Source organism: Camellia sinensis, chromosome 3 (assembly GCF_055761805.1).
Source record: "Camellia sinensis isolate YWXY chromosome 3, ASM5576180v1, whole genome shotgun sequence".
Lineage (NCBI taxonomy): Eukaryota > Viridiplantae > Streptophyta > Magnoliopsida > Ericales > Theaceae > Camellia > Camellia sinensis.
Window position 1 is genome coordinate 12,164,087 of NC_138963.1, and position 17,845 is coordinate 12,181,931.

At 41.0% G+C, this 17,845-nt stretch overlaps 2 long non-coding RNA genes across 2 annotated transcripts; both read right to left on the minus strand.

Moving 5' to 3' along the window:
* Window positions 1-14,727: 14,727 nt before the first annotated feature.
* Window positions 14,728-15,673, minus strand: LOC114301863 (uncharacterized). Its single transcript, XR_014362957.1, has 3 exons — window positions 15,345-15,673; window positions 15,180-15,238; window positions 14,728-15,092 (listed from the first exon to the last, which is right to left on the minus strand). It is a non-coding gene; the product is annotated as an uncharacterized LOC114301863 (long non-coding RNA).
* A 195-nt stretch (window positions 15,674-15,868) lies between these two features.
* LOC114301868 (uncharacterized) lies at window positions 15,869-17,381 on the minus strand. Its single transcript, XR_003643223.2, has 4 exons — window positions 17,037-17,381; window positions 16,230-16,335; window positions 16,087-16,142; window positions 15,869-15,930 (listed from the first exon to the last, which is right to left on the minus strand). It is a non-coding gene; the product is annotated as an uncharacterized LOC114301868 (long non-coding RNA).
* Window positions 17,382-17,845: the final 464 nt, after the last annotated feature.

Sequence of the window (17,845 nt, forward strand, 5' to 3'; positions counted from 1 at the left end):
GGCTCCATCAGGTATCTGAAATTTTTTGATTTGAAGTTATTTTCCTTCTTGTGACTATACATTCTTAAATGAACACTTTTTATTTGCCCCTGTTGTGTAGGACCATGCAGTTGCTAACGTTCTCAGTACCGTGGCTACTGGCCATGCTGCCTCCACCAGGCCGAACTCAGACTTGGACGACACCCTCCCTTTGTCTGTAAGACTTGTGAAGATGCGCACCCCTCGTATAGTAGTTATAGATGACGATGATGATGAGGCTGAGTCCTCCGATCATTTTTGTGACCTTATCCCACGCATGCGTCGTTACCGTCCTACCATAACTGAGGAGGAGCGCTATCTTGGTGACGAGGTTATTGGGGCTCACCGTTCTGATGTTGAGATCGCTGAAGGGACTAATGCCACAGAAATTGATACCGCAGGCCATGCTTCTAGAAGCAATGTAGAGATGAGGTGCGCCTCTGGGAATGGTGTGGAGGTGGATGTGCTATAGATCTCTGAGACTCGCTCTGGCACTTATGGTGATTCTCATCCTCCAGCCTTCCTTCCTTCTTCAGGGATGACTGCTACTGTTCAGGCTTCATTAGACATTAAGATCGATCAGGTCCTCCCTGTACGGCCAAGTGACTTTGTTGATGCTAGGAGCCCTTCAGTTGCTCCAGCTTTGCATAATGATTCTCCCTCTGGTAATCTTTCTTTCTAAAGTTTGTCACGTACTTCTATTTGTGAGAAATCTTTACTCAAATGGCTTTACTGTACCCCTAACAAGACTTCCTTATCTTTTTTTTAGTGTTAGCTGTTACCGGGGTCCTGTCTTCACCTGCCTCAGACTCTGCTCCGACTCTCTTCGTGACTCCTCATGGTTCTCCTTCTCAAGGGGAGACACCTGCCTTTGAGACGACTGCTAGAGGTTCTTCATCGCAGGTGCCTTCGAATGTTTTGGATCTGAATTTCAGTGATTTCCACTTTGATAGTGATGCTTTTGGTCTTTCCCTTTATCGCTCCGCATTCTCAGGCTCGGGACCTCTGCCGGAAGTTACCCCTCCGGGTGGTTCATCTAACCCGATAGACATGAGGGAGATTCCTGAGGCTAGTAACTTTCCGACCCCAATTCCTCCTTCGGCTTCTGGCAAAGTATCATTTTTCCATTATTGGGCAGCTCCTGAGTTTGCTTCAGTTCTACAGTTTGTGCATTCGAGTTACCCTGAGACCTTTGCTTCATTTGCTTGCCAATGTCCACTCATTCAGACTTCTCTTCTCGAGTCTTTTGCCATTATCTTATATAACTTGGACAAGCAACGGCTGTGTGACCTTAATGGAAAAGTAGTCGAGACAGAGTATCAGGGGATCTCTGACATGGAGCGTCACCAAGTTGATTTATCATGGCTTCGGAAGCACTTGGATATAGCTTCGAATGCCAGTCATCGGGTGGAAATTTTGTCTGTGCTTACCTCTTATCAGGCCTCTATAGATGAGACAAAGGCAACTCTTCGTGAACTTGAGTCGGGCTATGTTCGGGCCTTGGAGACTTTAGAGGCACATCCTGTTGTTTGTCCTTCGGATGTAGATGTGATGGGCAGCTTCTTCGAGGGTGTTTTTAGGAGAGATTGAGTTTTTTTTTTTTTTTTTTTTTTGTATTATTTTCTTGCCCCTTTCGATAAAAAATGTTTTATTTAGGACAATGCAATGAAATGACGAAATCTTTGCTGTTTGGAGATTTCGCGTTGTTTTCTCATTCTACTTGATAAAATATTTATTTTGAATGATACAATGGAAAGAACAATCATATGCACATGTTTATAAAAGCTGAAATATTCTCATTAATTCTTCAACTTTCTTGACAAAAGTATAATAAATTCACTGCAAGTGATGAGATAAACATACACCATAAAGAAAACCAGCTTCTTCATACGTAAGGGAAATACGACTTTTAGACAAAGTACAAAAAATGAAAATGAATTTCAACATAGATGAGCCTATCTACGGGTAGTAACGCTTGATAAACTTTGCATTGAGCGGGTCAGTTCAGAAGCCATCTTCAACCCTTACAAGCCTATAGTACCCGCTTGAGCTTGCTTGAACCACCTTGTAGGGCCCTTTCCACTTTGGAGAAAACTTGGAAAAGGGTTGTCCTCACCTGATTGGGTCTACGATCTTCCATACTAGATCACCTTCCTCGAACTTTCTTGGCACCACAGTTTGATTATAGGCTCGGGCGATGGACTCATGATACCTTTCCATGACTTTTGCAGCTTTGTCATGCTTTTCCTCTAATGCTTCCAATCTGGTGGTTCGAGACTCCAGTACCATCCCCGAGGCGAGAGCCATCCGAGCAGATGGTGTTTCCAACTTTATAGGTAACACTGTCTTAGACCCATACACAAGAGAGTAAGGAGTTGCTTGAGCTAGCTTTCTCTTTGAAGTGCGATACGCCCATAGGGCTACTATCAACTGTTCGGACCAAGTCCCTCCAAATTCATCCATCATCTTGCTCAAAATCCTTATCAGTGTCTTGTTTGTGGCCTCCGCCTGCCCGTTCCCTTTTGGATAGTAAGGTGTGGATTTGTGATGCTTCACTTGGTAAGTCTCTAGGAGGCTCTTCACATATTTGTTTATGAAGAGAGTGCCATTGTTCGAGAGGATGGTATTCAGCACTCCAAACTGGCAAATGATATTTTCCTTGATGAAGTTCGCGACTGCGGGCCCCGTAGCATTTTTCAGAGGGAATGTTTTGACCCACTTTGTGCTCAATTCTGTAGTTGTGAGAATCCACTTGTACCCCTTAGAAGGTGTGGAGATGGGCCTTATCAGATCAAAAGCCCAGGTATGGAACAGCCGTTCGGATACTATGCAGGTCTACAGCTGGAGCATGGATGAAATTTCCGTGTTTCTGACAAGTCTGTCACTTCTTCATGTGATGGGACGCATCTGACTCCATGGTCGGCCAAAAATACCCAAGGTGTATAAGTTGCTTGAACAGTCGAGCCCCACCTTGATGCTCAATTTCGTGGGCTCTTCCGAGGACTAGATCTGACTCCTCATTGGAGAGACACCTCAGGGGAGTGCCCTCAATGCTTCTTCTGTAAAGCTTATTCTGATCAAGAAAGTGCCGCCTCACTCTGCTCTTGAGGTGTGCAATGTCCCTCGAGCTCTCAGGTAGTGTCCCCTCCTTGAGATAGTCAATGTAGACTTGTCTCTAGTCAGGGGTATCAATTTCAAAGCAACCCTCATCCTCTCGGATGTATGACTGACACTTGGGGCATTCTTTCTGTAGTTGATTCGAGGCCTTCTCCATCTCGGGCCAATAATAGCCTTGTCTTTGGATCCTTCTGTACAGACTGATATCCCCATCCCCGCAGGACGTTTCATGGATCTGTTGTAGTTGGAAGCTTGCTTCTTGTTGGCTAACACACCGGGCTAGGAATCCGGTACCTCCTCGGAAGTAATGTTCACCTTGAATAATTATAAATTGGGCAAGCTTGGCCATAGTCAATTTCCCAACTTTGCTTCTGAGTTGTTCGAGGGCTTCTCCTCTCCAGTCCTCCGGAAGGTCTTTGTCTTCGGGTATTATTGAAGGCTTTGTTCTCTTCTTGATAATAATTGTCGCCTCCTCCTCTAGAATATCAACTCTTGCCCCTAATGTTGCGAGGGCATCTAAAAACTTGTTGTCGGAGCGAGGCACATGCTCTATTTCGACCTTCTAAAATTTGTCAAAAAGCCTTTGGACTGTTGTTCGATATGTGGCCAAGGCAGGCTCATTTAAGATGAACTGTCCTGAAACTTGTTTCACTATTAGCTTTGAGTCCCCCTGAATCCGAATCTTCTTAATACTGTGCTTCTTAGCTGCTATCAAACCTAAAATAAGAGCGTTATACTCGGCTTCATTATTCGAACAATGGAAATCCAGTTTATAAGACAAATATAACTTTTCCCCACTTTTTCTTGTAAGGACTATCCCGGTTCCTCTTTTCCCTTCGGCTGTTGCTCCGTCAAAGCTCAATGTCCAAAAGCTTTCCTCGGAAGCCATAGCTGCATGCACCTATCCTCTTAATTCTTCATTCACTGGTTCATAGTCACCACTTGGAAATTGGGCAAGGAGATCGGCTAAGGCTTGGCTTTTGATTGCCATGGGAGCTACACATGTGATCTCGCTGAGGAGGTATCGGATTGGATCACTTCTAGTAACAATCTGAATCTGATGTGCTACGAAGTACTGTCTAAGCTTTTGGGCGGTGAATACCAAAGCTAAACAATGTCTCTCTACTAGAGTATATCGAACTTCTGCTCCTCGAATCTTCCGGCTGATGTAATACACCGAGTGTTCTACTCCATCTACATCTTGGACCAATAATGCCCCTATGGACTTGGGGGTTAAAGTTAGGTACAACATTAGAGGCACCCCGGGCTGCGGGGCTATCATGGTCTGAGGCGAGGTCAAGGCCGCCTTGATTCTCTCGAAGGCCTTTTGGTGCTCTTGGTTCCACTCGAACTTGGCATCTCCTTTTAATAATAAGCCGAAAGGGACAGAGATTTCTGCAAGTACTGGGATAAACCTCCAAATATAAGACACCTTCCCAAGGAACTTCTTTAACTTCTTCTGAGAATGCGGGGAAGGCATTGCTCTGATAGATTTGACCTTATCTTCATTTGCCTCGATACCATGTCTATGTACAAGAAACCCGAGAAACTTCCCAACCGTCACCCCGAAAGCACATTTGAGAGGATTCATCCTCATTTTGAATTTATGGCACCTCTTGAATACTTTCTCAAGGTCTCGGAGATGGTCCTCTTCCTTCTTGGGTTTCACCACTAGATCATCAACATAATCTTCCACCTCATAATGGATCATGTCATGAAAGATTGCAGTCATAGCCCTTTGGTAAGTTGTTCCGGCATTCTTGAGTCCGAAAGGCATGACTGTATAGAAGAAGTTTTCGAGAGGTGTTCTAAAAGCAATCTTTTCTGCGTCCTCTTCAGCCATCTTGATCTGAATCCGCCGAATCCATCCATGAATGAGAACATCGGGTGCCCCGAGGTGGCATCCACGAGGGTGTCGATATGAGGAAGAAGGAATTCATTCTTCGGGCAAGATTTGTTCAAATCTCGAAAGTCTACACATATTCTGATTTGACCATTCTTCTTCTTTACTGGTACTATGTTTGCCAACCACGTGGGGTACTGTATTGGCCGGATGAAACCAGCCTGTTGAAGTTTTTCAATCTCCTCAATCTTTTTTTCGAGATCTGGATGATATTTTCGAGCAGCTTGCTTGATTGGCTTGGAGTTTGGGAACAAATCAAGATAATGGGAGACTAGGTCAGGATCTGGTCCAGGCATTTGTTTATATGACCAAGCAAACACATTTGAGTACCGACTTATCAATTTTAACAACTGTTCCCGCTTCTCTAGGCTAAGGCTCGAAACCTTTTGACGTAGTCAAGGATGTCTTCACTCTTTCGCTGCTTTTCTTTACACAATGTAAGTGTGGTCACCTTCTCTGCCACTTGAAAGAACTTGGAGTGGAATTTGTTAACCATTTCCTCCCAACTTCGAACAGAGTTTGGAGCCAAATTAGCATACCAACTATATGCTCGGTCAGTGAGGGACTTAGAGAATTCTCTCAGCCGGAGGACGTGGTTTGAACCATGAATACCTAGAGTCTCGATGAATCACACAACATGTTCTCTAGTATTTCTTTGTTTGCCATCGAACTTGATGAACTTCGGCACTGTATACCCCTCAGGGTATGGATAGCTTAGAATCTCAATAGGGTAAGGCGGCTTGACATCCGGATCAGGCAAAGAGGGTAAAGTCCTCTTACCCCGTTCGAGATCGAACATGGCTTGCACATCGGCAAGAGTGAGAAACTGTTGAGGGAGAGAGTTTGATGGTGGTATTCCCGGAACTTGGCTTATGAACCCGAAGACTGAGCTAGGGGCGACTTGGCCATTCTGGTGCTGTGAATTCATCATTGGTGAGGACATTTGATGATACTGGCCATCAGCACCTATAGACAAGCCAATTGGTGATGAGACATTGAATTGAGGCCCGTAAAGTCCACCGCACGGTGTAGCTATACCGGGTTGGGCTTGCGAATTTGTTGTCAGCACCAAAGGAGGCCCGCTTGGTGCTTGAGTAACATTTACTAGTGGCGTAACAAGATCAGGTACGGGCAGAGCTCCCTTTTGCGCCATCATGCCCCTTATATTTTCCTAGACACCAACAGTCGCCGAAGCGCCATTCATTACACCAGAACCTCCCTTAGTTACCATTGGATCTTGGCTTGGCACGCCATGGAGCCCGGGCATGGGCAAACTCCTGCTACCTACTGTGGTTTGAGCATGTGTTACTGTAGCTGTGTTGCCATGAGCCACAGGCTGACTAGGGGCTACTTCTCCTTGGATTTGATTTTGTGCTCCGGTGGAAATAAATCCACCGCTAGTTTGATTTCCGTTTGGCGTCGGTGCAAAGTTAGAACTCATCACCAACATGGTGTGAGTGAGATTTTGAAGAGTGGTAAGAATCTCTTGCTGAGTATTTTGAAGTCCTTGAATGGCTTCGAGCAAAAGTGGTTGATTTGGAGCCATGGTCCTGTCATCACCACCATTAGAGGATCCTTGTTGGAGTTGTTGGAGTTGTTGGCGAACCCTTCTTCTTAGCCACACCTAACCAATGATCCCCAATCATCCCAAGAGGCGGAGGTAGTCCTAGAGGACCCCCACCGCTAAATATTGCCGAGTCTCATGGAACCCCCAGGGTCGTGCCACCTCGACCCGGGTATAGGCTAGTTTAACCGAAGAGTGAATTTATCCTCCACTCACCGTCCTCGGGGATCGGGTCCTTTGTTCGAACTCCATTACGCCCATGGTTCTGGTGCGTAGATCCCGGAAAGTTTCGAGCTCGCAAGTGTTCTGGGACTCATTAACGGAGCGGCTTCTAGATTGCGTTTGAATCCGTTCGAAGCCAAGTGCTTCGGATCTCTAGGTTTGTGGATCCGAACCCTTTCGAGTCCGAGCCCGAGCCCGAGGAAGTCTCTAAGTTCGTGGATTCGAACCCTTTCGAGGCTTAGAGCAATTCGGCCCGTTTGATGGCGATAAATCCGGGCCCACCAATCTTGGACTTGAGATAAATTCGAGCCCATCAACCCTGGACTATTGGGCCTAATTAATTTAGTAGGCTCAAATTGACTCCTCTTACAGCAAGTTGATCCCAATAAGTCGTCATCTCATTGTAGAACTCCTGAATGGACTTATCTTTTTTACTAGCACTGGGAATAGACATCTCAATTTCATACTGTTTTGCAAAGTTAGACTAAAGGTACATAGTTTTCAAATAGTCCTAAACTTGTTTAGAAGTAGAATACTTGGAAAAATTCATACCAATGGTAGTTTGAACTGAATTATGAAATCAAGTAAGAATTTCTACATTTTCCTTATCCCATTTAGCAACATCGGCTTCAGTTTCTTGAGATTCCATAGGTCTAATAGTCACACCAATCACATAGTTCCATATGTCTTTACCCATTATAAAAATTTTCATTACATGAGACCAATAAGAGTAATTGGTACCATCTAACTTAGTAGTGATAGCTTGTAATTTATCATCAGCCATAGTGCTGTAATTAAGCAATATAGTAAAACCAAAGCAGAATGACTAATCAAAGTTATTATTGCTATAATTATAGAACCAATTAAGTCAAACTTATAATAACGTTATCACCATAAATATCAATCAAAGAGAACCAAAACAGAGCAGGGAGATCACCAATCCAAGTCACATAGAGGAATTAGAGAGCTTCGATCAAACCAGATGAGGGGAGAGCTTCGATCGAACCAGATAAAGGGCTGCGATGGTCGATGATGACCTAGGGCTCCGATGCAACCAGATGAGACACGCAACCTAGGGCTCAGAACCAACAACCAGGAAGAGTGAAGTGTGACGAAGAGGACAGAGACCACAAGGCCTTGCAAAGAGAGAGAAAGGGACTGCGATGGTCGATGATGACCTGCGAAAGGTATGCTAACATCTGGGTTGTGGCTCTGATACCATGATAACAAACTTGTGTATATTATTCTTGAATGATCAATCAAACAAGTACAAATATATAATCTAATAGAATCAAACCTTAACAAACCTAAAGTACTAAACTATCCTTAATGAATAATATAAACTACATAATTCACAGAGAGTACATGGTACAGTGCACACCACAATTGCTGAGTTGTACTCGTAGAATTACCCCCTTAATTCACATAGCTATATTTCACATGTACGTACTTTAAAAATTTTGGTGGGCTAATGTTTAGGTTCACAAGTGCACTTGTGGAGTCGAGCTTTAATACCCATAGTCTAGGCTCAATCCAAACACTATTTGAATTAGCCTAGCCAGCTCAAGATATGGGTTAGTTTAACTCGTCTAGTTGAATTGCATGTCTTTAGGGCAGATGATATCTTTTAGTGTCAACCAATTGAACAAATTTTAAAATGGGCAAATTATTCGGAAATCCTATTTGAAAGAGGAGAAATTTATTTAGTTTCACAATTTTTTGAATACTTTCAAAAGTTCACTATATATTTTTCTTCTTCGTTCTTTTCTGTGTCTTCGTTCTTTTTTTCCTCTTTCTCTTCTTCATTTTTGGCGGCCCACGACGAACGACCGACCACCGACGACCACACCTTATTTCTTCTCTTTCTCTTTTTGATTTATAGTCACCGTCGACCGACAACCACCATTGATTGGGATTCATCAGCAACCACCAACCATCGATGTCTTATTTCACCCTCACCAACGGTGAAAGAGACGAGTTTCCAACAAAGAAGATGAGTAGATCTACTCTAAGTAGATCTATATCAAATTTGATTAGATCTAAACAAAAAATAGTTGCTAGAGTATAATCTTCTCTGTATTGTTTCTCTCCTTTGATCTCTTAATTTTTTTTACCTTTTCTCTATTACGCATTTCTATTTTCCTATTTTAATGGAGAAAATTTTCAAATTCTGAATAAGTTGTTTTCAAGTTTTAAATACAAGCAGTGAAAACTGTAAAATTTTACAATTTTAATTTTTTTGGTGCTGAAATGAATCATACTTTAAAACTGTAAAATTTTATAATTTCATAACATTATTTAGAATTGTAAAATTTTACTGTTTTATAACATGTTTTTCAGTTTGATTAGTAAGGATAAAATGCTTAATAGAATCATGCTTTGAAACTGTAACATTTTACTGTTTTAAAGCTTATTTTTCAGTTTGATCAATATTGGAGATTATTTACTTAAATCCTACAAAAATTGAAAAATATATGTTTTTTTCCATTGTTGCTGTTTGTTGTTATTATGTTTTTTTTTTTTCCTTTTAGTTTATCAATATTTAGCATATTTTGTTACATTTTTTCGTTCTAATTTCTCTATTAATTTTTTTTTTTGTGGCAATATTTTGGACATTCCGGTGACTCTCCAACGATATTCTTGACGTCCAGCAAACATTCTGTTCAGAACACTTCAACGATATTTCGACGAACTTTCGGCGATACTCCAACGACTTGCCGGTGATATTGAGCACTCTAGCGAGCCTCCAGTAACCGTCTAACAAAAGTTCGGCGATGATGGAATATAGTAGCGTTTTTTTTTTTTTTTTTTAAAAAGAAAGATCTTTTTGGTGACAATTAAAAATATATAGAACTAATTAGTGCAAGTATTTTATTTTAGTACTAGATGAATTTTGAATTTTATGTATGGGATTTAGTGACAAGTGTTCCTTTTAAAAATGAGTTTTTGACAAATAAATTAAAGGGCCATTTGTCCCGGGCTCAAGAAAAAAAAATTAAAAACAAGAGGTACTATTAATCAATTGCAAAACACTTTTCATAGATTTTATAACCATTTTTAATATTATCATTTGTTTTTAAAACATTTCTTATCTTTAACTTGTTATTAAACTATGCCCATAGACCACTCATTGGAAAGAAAAAAAATTCAGGTTAGGACACTATTATTAGAAGACAGTTTCTTAGTGAAAAACGTATTTTATAGGCCCATCAAAAATATATATATATATATATATTTTTTTTTAATTTTATATAAGAATGAAGATCAATACATGTATATTTTGAAAATCTTTATACACATCTGCACTGCATATGATCCATATAAGTTGTGGTGATTGTTTTTCTCTTTTTTTTTGGATGAGATTGTGGTGAGTGAAATTAACGTTGCGTTTGGTTGAAAAATTTGGAAAGGAATTTAGAAATTAAAAAGGAAAATGTAAGTGAAATGTGAATAAAATATAGTTACATTTCACTTAGTTTCACATGTCTTTTCCTTTTTCCTTTCCAAATTCATTTCCAAATCCCTCAACCAAACACAACATAAATATTTAGTTCCATCTGTTTTCTACTTGCAAAATCAGAGAGACTAATTCAAAGAATATTCTCAATTTTTTATCAGAAGATCTCTAATTTTGGGTTTATTTTCTCCATCAATTTTTTAGTCACGGTCATGCTCCCTCTTATCCTATGTTTGGATCTCAAATTTGTGAGGTAAGAAAAAGGAAGTGAAAATAGGAAATATGAAAAAAAAAATATTTTGCTTCGACTCATTCACTATTCCCTTTTTCGTTTTTAACCTTTCCACAAATCCAATATCCAAATAGAGCTTTTAAGAACTTGGGCTATGCAAATAAAGTCTTGGACATGGAATCTTTATACAGGTGTTGCAGGCAATTGAACAAACAACAGAAGCAAACAAAGCAAAGATACGTTACAGGCAAAAAACAAAGCCAACCCAATTGCTGTATCCCAATAAATAGCATCAACTGCAGCGACAAAACCCCAAGAAATAGGTAAAAACGCAACACCAAAATCCCCAGACCCAAAAAAAAAAAAACAGCAATACCAAATTGTTGCGGATCGTGGGCACACCAGGGGACACTCACAAGCAAAAACACAAGAGTTTTAACGTGGTTCGGCAAACCGGCCTACGTCCACGGGAGCGATGTTGTTATATATCAACAAATGGAGGAGATTACACACTCTCAACTCACTGTCTCTCTATATAACACACTCACTCACACTCTCTGACAAACAGAAAATAGCTCTCACTAGCTCTCTCTGTTTTGTGCCTTTCTCTCAGCAATGTGTTTTGCCATTTGCCCTGTCTACAACTCACCATCACCATTCCATTTTATACACCTTGGAGTAGGTGGGAGTGCCATTGGGTAGCCTCCATGCTTGACTTCGGCAGCCTCCTTCTTTGACATGGTTGGTAGCCTACTTCCTTGTTGACCAACCAAGGTGTGTTCACAAGACAATTTCCCCTTCACATGGGGTGAATTCAACAAATCACCCCCTCAACCCATGTGAGGTGATCCACTGCACACACTGCTGCTAATCTTGTCACGCCCAAATTCAACAAAGTCTGCATCTCTTCACTGAGATGCTTGCACCCCCTTGCCTGGAGTGCCCGGCACCCCCTCACTGGGGTGCCATGCAAAGCTTTACTTTGCAACTCTTTGAGATGGCATCTCTCCCTTCCATCCAGTCTTGGAGAGATCCCAATATGTCTCTAATTCAGGAGCAAAAGAAACTTTCTTTCCTGGGACATGCTTTGCTGTCTTGGTCTCTTTGCTCTGAGCTGTCTTTAAAATTGGCCGCAATGGCTCCGTCTTGTGCACCTCCGAACTGCCTCCATGCGTTCTTGTACACTTTGGTTGCCATGTCTGCTGGGCCCTATGTCTCTTCTGTGCATGTCTTGTACGTCTTGCCCGGTAAGTGACAGTAGCTCCGTCTGTCACAACCTTCTCCACAAGCCTGTACAGATTCCCCTCCAGTCGTCCATGTAGCATCACCGTATCTCCATGGATGACTTTGAGATTTCCTTTGCTAGATGTGAAGCTATAACCTTTCATGTCTAGCATACTTAAGGAAATTAGATTCTTCTTCAGTCTTGGCACGTGTCGGACTCCATCCAACGTGAAAATTTTTCCATCTTCCATTCTCAGCCGTACTGTTCCCATGCCAACAATCTTACTCACAGTGTTGTTAGCCACTCGAACAATACCTCCATCCTTGGCTTGGTAGGTAGAAAAAAGTTTCTTATCCATGCATATATGATATGTGCTTCCGGAATCTAAGATCCAGTCAGGTTTCGTCATACTCGACGAAACTGTAAATGCATACTCATCCTTAGCATTTACTGCAGCAGCGACATTTGATGAGCTCGCCTGTTCCTTTTGTGCTTTGTCCTCCTTGAGCTTTGCACAGTCTTTTATGAGGTGATCCTCCTGATCACAGTAATAACACTTTCTCCTGAAGCCTGACCTTGATTGCGAACGTCCTCTTGATTTGGATCTACCCCGTCTATCATTGGACCTACCTCTGCCTTGCTCATTTTCTGAGGCAACCATGGCATTTCCTTCTGGGTGTTTGCTACTGCTACCTTCCTGTTTCTTCATCGACTCATGAGAAATGAGCGTAGCAATCACCTCATCCAGTCCAAGAGCATCCTTCCCGTACAATAGAGTTGTCCTGAGATGCTCATATGATGCAGGTAGAGAGACCAGCAAGATCATAGCCCTATCTTCCTCCTGGGTCTTGTCTCCAATGGTGTCCAATTCCATTGTGATCCTATTGAACTCGTCCAGATGTTCTGTGAGGTTCGCACCTTCTGGCATTCTAAGTGTATATAGCTGCCTCTTTAGAGATAACCGGTTTGTCAAAGATTTTGACTTGTACCTCATCTCTAACTTTGCCCATAGCTCCGCCGGATCTACTTCACTGATGACTTCCCAGAGTGTGTTGTTCCCGAGATACAACTGAATTGTACTGTTTGCCAATTCCCTCAACTCCTCCCACTTGTCATCCTTTATGTCTTCCGGTTTGTTGGACTTTTTGAGAAGAGCTTTCACCAGACCTTCTCGTGTTAAAATGTTTTTCACCCTTTGCTGCCACAGGGTAAAGTCATTACTACCATTAAAAGGCTCAATCATGAAACTTGCGCCTTTTCCTGCCATTGTAAATTTCTTCCCTTTTTAAAGAAATTTCGATGTAAGAATCTGACCGTACGGATGGGTCCGGAATATTTCAAATAGTTGGAACGCACTATTGGGTCGCCAAAAACGGACTCCGAATGGCCTAGATCTAGCCAAAAGAGTTTGAATGCCTCCGATTCAAAAACTAACCGTACGGATGTGTCCGGAATACTCCAAATAGTTGGAACTCACTATTGGATCGCCAAAAACGGACTCCGAATGGCCTAGATCTAGCCAAAACAGTTTCAACGGTTCAGATTTGCTGAATCTGGTGCGCCTGAGAAGCACCAGATAATTCCTCCGGATTGACAGGTCAACGGCTCGGTCAACGGCGCAGGAGCGCGGTCAACGGCGGCTCAGCGGCGCGGCTTGACTGGCGGCGCGGCTCCGGCACGGCTCGGCCTGGTCAGCGGCGCGGTCAACGGCTCGACAGCTCGGCTCGGCTCGGCTCAGGATGACGTCAGCCTGACGTCAGCTTCACGCGCGCCCCCACTCGTCTTCTTCCTTCGTCGGCGCGTGGGGCGCGTGTGTGCGAGTGGTCTTCACTCGCGATATTCAGGTGGCGCGTGGCGGCGCGTTATACCTCCGATTGGCCTGTGGTTTGAAGTTTTGGACTCCTCTCCTCCTGGCCTTCCTCCTGGTATGCTCAAAAGTGGATTTCGACCACTTCGAAATCTGGACACTTTCGGAAAAAACTCGATTTTTCTCCACCCGGGCTCTGATACCAATTGTTGCGGATCGTGGGCACACCAGGGGACACTCACAAGCAAAAACACAAGAGTTTTAACGTGGTTCGGCAAACCGGCCTACGTCCACGGGAGCGATGTTGTTATATATCAACAAATGGAGGAGATTACACACTCTCAACTCACTGTCTCTCTATATAACACACTCACTCACACTCTCTGACAAACAGAAAATAGCTCTCACTAGCTCTCTCTGTTTTGTGCCTTTCTCTCAGCAATGTGTTTTGCCATTTGCCCTGTCTACAACTCACCATCACCATTCCATTTTATACACCTTGGAGTAGGTGGGAGTGCCATTGGGTAGCCTCCATGCTTGACTTCGGCAGCCTCCTTCTTTGACATGGTTGGTAGCCTACTTCCTTGTTGACCAACCAAGGTGTGTTCACAAGACAATTTCCCCTTCACATGGGGTGAATTCAACACAAATCCCATGACCCATTGGCTTGTGGCAACAAGGCAAACTCAGCCTACACCCACGCATGTTTGCTCATATGTTGCCTCATTTTCTTATTTATATTTTTTCACTTTCAAGTTGAATAAATGCCTTTTCAAGAACTTTTGAACTGGTTTTATTAAGCTCAACTCAATGTGATTCTTCTAGAAAATCAAATAAAATCTCAAATATGTAAAAGCTCCATTCAATACCATAATTTCTTTGGACTCTTTATTTGGAAACTGTTCTACAGATGTTTCATGCTATATAAACTTTAAGAGCAGTACACTTCATTTGAAGCTATGAATTTTAATCTTTTACTCTGCAATTTTTTCACTGATATTCCCCTAATTTCCCTCTGTCCAAACACACATGCTCAAAATCCTTATTTTAAATGGCATAGAAAGAAAACAGATCAAATAATAGAAAGTAAAGTTAATTGCAAAATATATGCAAATAAGCTACTTCAAACATAGTTTAAAATATGATTTCTATTGTAACAGCAGCAGACATATTTTCATCATAGATCATAAGAAGATAGAAATTGTAATACATGCATAGAAAGCTCCCATTATTGAGTATTGGGTGCTTATACTAAACCATGGAAAAAAATCATGCACCAGACAATCCCTTTTGTTCTAACAACAACAACTAATAGTTCTATGCTCTCTTGCTCCGTATAGAGTATTGCAGGAAACAGAGAAAACACCAAATCCGTATTTTAAGAGTCAAAAATAAAAGAAGGATGAATTTGATAGTACATGTATATGAGTCCTCCATCAGCAGTCATTGCGAAAGTCTTCCTAGCGGTCAATTCAAGCATTTTTCAACCGGTCCATATGTAATCTGCACATTGCATATTTGTTCCATTCCACTTCAGGAGCATGTTCCTACTCACAGATTTTGAAACAAATCGATAAGAATATCAAAATTGAATTCTAAAAAACAAAAAAACATACATGCACTGAAAAACTTACAAATGCAGCAGGAAAGTTCTGGTTTTGAGGAAAATGGTTTCTTCCTTTGGCACTTCAATCTAAACATATAATAGTATAATTTTGTTAGAAGATTTTTAGTCAATGTAAGGATAGATATATAGAGAATCTCATAAAAATGGTAGGATTAAACTTTGTGATTCTTACATATTTCCAACCCAAAAGTTTCCTGCAACCGCTACTGTTAACATCGGCAACTGTGTCAGTACACTGCATTCGATAATGTGCTTTGCCAGCAACATCCACATTGACACTGAAAAATACAGGATTAAAGTTGCCACCAAAGAAAATGCTGTACAGATTAGCAAGAAGATGATCAAATCGGTCACTGAATTTTAAAATTCTTGTTAATAGAAGTCTAAATCGCATTTGTTGTGATGATCACTAATCTTTAATCAGAATTCAGACCTATCTCTTTCCACCAAAGAAGTTTCATAGAATTGTATTAATGATGATAACTTACACCTCTTCAAAGATGCCTGCATTGATCATTATGTCCGCATTGATCATTATGTTTTCTTTTCTTTTGTTTGTTTTTGTTTTTGTTTTTAAATAAAAAAACGAAGTTGAGAATAGCAAATAGTAACTGCTTGGTAAAAAGGAATGCAGCCATTGTAATCTTACACTAGTTCAACCAATGTATTCCCTGAAACATGAACCGCCATATCCGTATGTAACCATCCGTGTATCTGCATACAGCATGTTCTTTCCATCCCACATCAGAAGCTTGTTCCTGCTTGCAGATTTTGAATCAAATCCATAAGAGAATCAAAATTGAAGTATTAAAAAACAAAGAAATAGAGCACAGAATTGGTGCATGGACTGTACTTTTCTGTGCACTAAGCAAAAAAAAGAAAAAATAGCCGTATTTATTTGTTTCAAAACTTACAACTGCAATAGGAATCTTCTGGGCTGAACTGCGTAGTTTCTCTGTGGCACTCTTACCTAAACATGTAGTAGCATTTTGTAGGAAAATGATAAATATAGAATCTCAAAAAAAAAAAAAAAAAAAAGAACTTTTGTGATTCTTACATATTTCCAACCCAAAAGGCTGTTGCAACCGTTACAGGTAACATCAGCAACCAAGTTATTACCGTCAATTTGATAATGAAATGGGCCAGCAGCAGTCACATTCTGACTGCAAAACACAGGATTAAAGTTGCCACCAAATCAAATACAATGCAGGTTAGCAAAATGATGATCAAGATTCATCCAAATTGCATTTGTTTTGCTGATTACAACAGAGATCAGAATTTGTGTTTAGGACAAATCTTTAATAAGAATTCATAACAAATCGTTAAAAAGAAGTTTAAAAAAAAATTGCATTAAAGATGAGCATCTTAAACATCTGTTAAGATGGCCGCTTCCATCACTATGTTCTGTAGCAGATTGAAAACAAAAGTTTCATGAATACATTATCAGATGATGATGGGCGGTTTAGTTACAATCTTGAAGCACTTTGAGAAATTATATTGGTTCAAAACACACACACACATATTGTTCTTGAACGCAAGAATATCAACAACCCTAACCACCAAAAAATTCAGAATCAATATTAATCAATATCAAGAATATGAAGAAACCCATCGCCTATTGCTCGTAATACCATAATCAACAAGCCTTAATTACCACTAAGCATTTCTTGATAACATCATGAAAGAAATAAACCCTCAAAATTGGAACAACTTTAACAACAAAGACATGCAAATCTTGCAAGTTTATATTGGAATTATGATGGATCTGTTATTATTAACACGCACAGTACAGAAACTGGTGCATAATTCAAAGCAACCAAAGCACAACAAACAAAGAAGAGAGAGAGAGAGAGAGTGATCATACCTTGGAAACTAAGTGGTCGGTGAATGCAAGGGTGGTACTGCATTGGCAGCAGCGGTAGAAACAGACACCTGGTTCTTGAAACATCTTCAAACGGCTTCGAAAGCACCAACTCTTCAGCCAGAGCAAGTAATCAAATTCAAGAAAGTTATTACTGGGATTATGAAGAAATAAACAGGTTGAATTTTAGAATGAACACGAAACAGAGCATGGGTTGGACCAAAATGAGAAGTTGAATTGATAGATAGGCTGAGTAAGAACTGAGGAATTTAAGTAGCTCTCAACGGGATTTGTAAAGCCAGAAGTATATATAGATAGATAGGCTGAGTAAGAACTGAGGTTAGAGAGAGAGAGAGTAGGGTTCAGTTAACCGCCAAAATGACAGTTTGAGGTGTGGAGTATATGGTACAGTGTGCACCACAATTGCAGCTCCACTTATTTCTTTAAATCCGTCAGTGGGTTCGCCTTGGGCCTAAAATGTAAGCCCATGTCAGCGAGCTTGGCCCAGGCAGACCACGGTCCTAATTTAGAAAAATTAAAAAAAAAATGCTTGGAACCTGAAATTGGGGACCCCATAACCCTCAAAATCAAGTGGACCGATCATATATGTTTTGTTTTTTAATTTTTTTTTTCTTTCTGGACCAATCATAGGTGAGTGGAGTTGTTTTTTTTTAGAGTCTGTAACATTGTTGGAAAAATTATTAGATGGTTGACAATACTCCCACCAATCACTAATCACCAAATGCCATCACTTACTGTTTTCTCTTACCCAACACACAATTATAATCCTTACTCTTTTCACCAATTACAAG